Here is a 2523-nt window from a genome sequence, read left to right on the forward strand (position 1 = left end):
ACATAACCAGCCAGTTTCACATTCATAACAATTGTATGTTTATACGTAACACATATAAACTAGTAGTAGTAGGTCTCAGGGGAAAGATAGTAAATATAGAAATAAGTTGTGGATATAGAAATCAGTTAACCCTAACCCTAATCCTAACCCTATCCCTAATTCTAAAATAAAACAAAATTACCCAAAAATAATAAATAATAAAATAAACAAGAGACAAAATTAGCCAATCAGAGCCGTCCCCTAGCGGATCACGAGCTCTCCCCTGTGCAAAATTTCATATTTCCAAGCAAAATTCCATATTTCACCTGCCAATCTAACATTATCCTATAACGGATCAATAACTGAATAAGAAGTTATATTTTATAATAAAAGATAATTTTATTTTTATTTTTCTACAATGTAAATAAAGAGATTAAAGTAAACAGTCTGCTTTACCCATATCATAAGCGGACCTTATGACATGTTGACTGGAGAAAAGTCAGAAACTGGCGATCGACGAAAATTCCAAACTTTATAGTCGCAGTAGGCCTATCTGTGATCGTCCAGTATTAATCATCCTGTAGCATGACTATGTTGTGTCTGTAAGCAACTTCAGGTAAACTATTGTGAAACATGAATTATTTTAGTTACATACTTAACACTAACATCTGACTCGAGTGGCACCGACCATGATCCTGCCTGGCAATCACAAATTCATTGTTGTAATTACTTGTAGTTGTACTTGTAACTTCAGTCTAGGCCTACTAGTACTACTACTAGTACTAGCTCAGTAGCTGCCTAGACTCAATCCTTGTTTGGGACCCCGGCACGCATATGTGCTAAACTAATCCGGTGTGCTAAACTGGGATTGGGCCCCGTTTACAACCACACAAGCACTTGGACCGTTTCAGTAATAAGGTTATGGTAAATAAACGAAAATTGAGTTGTGGTATAATGCTCCTCTAGGCCTACAACACTGCGTCAGTATATCTCTACCAGTGTAGCCCCTTCACTACGGGGCTATACTACAGCCTATGTCTATGATTTGAGAAAAAAAATTTACAGCATGGCCTTAAACTCTGTAGTCCGTGATATAATAAAAAATCGTCCTAGCCAGGAAAATAAACATTTATTCTATAACCGGCCAGCCAGAAATTCACATTTAAATCATCATAACATGACAAAGTTGTCCCCTTTATTGAAAGCAAATGATCATACAACCAAAACACACGACCATATAATATATAACTTGAAACGATTGTGGCACTGCTGTACTCGTGATTTGGCACCCTGCATTTTTGCAGAGAGGGTGGATAGTCTTACACCACAACCACATACGTTGGTGTTACGTTATTTATTAGTAGCTGTAATGAGCAGGTGAGTCAACTGCTCAGTGATCACATTATGAGTGAAACACAACAAGCTATACATAATCATTACAGTAATACATTTGGAAAGTAAATGAGCAAAATAATTAAAGTAATTTGCTGGGAAAAGTGCCAATTCTTAGTATAACACTGACAAATATTTATACTACTCCACATTATGTTGTGTGTAAGTGCAAACCTTGAAGATGTTAATGATTTTGCAATCAGTCTGAATGGTTTCTGTAGTTCACATTGCTATGAAGCAGTGATGCTGGAGGGAAGACCATCCACCCTTCCTCAAAAACGACAGTGCCACAATCGTTTCAGTTAAAGTATTGATGTGTGTTTTAGTCGTGTGATCATTTGTGTTCAATAAAGGGGCTAATTTGCTCATGTGTTATGGTGATTTAAATATAAATTTTTGGCTGGCTGTTTAAAGAATAATGGTTTATTTTGTCCACTAGAGTGATTTTTCATTGTGTCATGTGAACTGCAGCGTTGCCGCTCATACTGTAAATAATCTTCTCAAATTGTATTTATATCGTGTACTATAGCCTGTAGCGTGAGCATAGGGGCATACTTGTAGAGCTAGCACCAATACTGCTAGAATAAATAATCTTACCATCACTGTGGACCAAATGACAAAAGGTCTAGTAGCTAGGAAAGCTTGAGCGCCAAATTTGCACTCTGCTCACTTTGTTCTACACCCTCACAGACAACTGCGCAACCATTTGCTTACACTTTGGTGTCTCTGCGTAGGTGATTGTTGACTTGTTCAGAAAACTCATTTGCCTCAGTTTTGTAAACCACAACAACTGATGTGTTTTATCCAAAAATGTATATCTCGATTCTTTGGCCAATGACTATAGTAGTGATGTTTGTGATGTCATATGTGTGCAAGTGTGGCAGAGCTCATATTGGAACTCGGAAGCAGGTAATGCATGTAATGATTAGAAGCACACCTAGAATGTAATGTGCTGGCATTACTCGTCCACAAAAAGGCAGTTGATTTTGGTTATAAAACTGCAGGGATTTTACAAGATTTTTCTCAGTGAATTAAGTTTAAAGTGTCTACGTCACGAATCTCCAGAAATTATTTAAAAAAATATAGTTGAAACCTTATTTTTGTAATTTTTTTGCATCAAAAGTTAGTACTGACGTTACTAAATATATCCTC

The 2523-nt window shown here is 36.6% G+C and overlaps 1 long non-coding RNA gene across 1 annotated transcript in view; it reads left to right on the forward strand.

The window, feature by feature from the left end:
* The first annotated feature begins 433 nt into the window (after positions 1-433).
* Positions 434-2523, forward strand: part of LOC106820948 — a 9002-nt gene continuing 6912 nt past the window's right edge. The window contains exon 1 of the long non-coding RNA XR_001395672.1: positions 434-595. This is a non-coding gene — a long non-coding RNA (uncharacterized LOC106820948). The remainder of the gene's footprint in view (positions 596-2523) is intronic.

The sequence above is a fragment of the Priapulus caudatus genome, unplaced genomic scaffold (genome assembly GCF_000485595.1).
Source record: "Priapulus caudatus unplaced genomic scaffold, Priapulus_caudatus-5.0.1 Scaffold53, whole genome shotgun sequence".
NCBI classification, from domain to species: domain Eukaryota; kingdom Metazoa; phylum Priapulida; class Priapulimorpha; order Priapulimorphida; family Priapulidae; genus Priapulus; species Priapulus caudatus.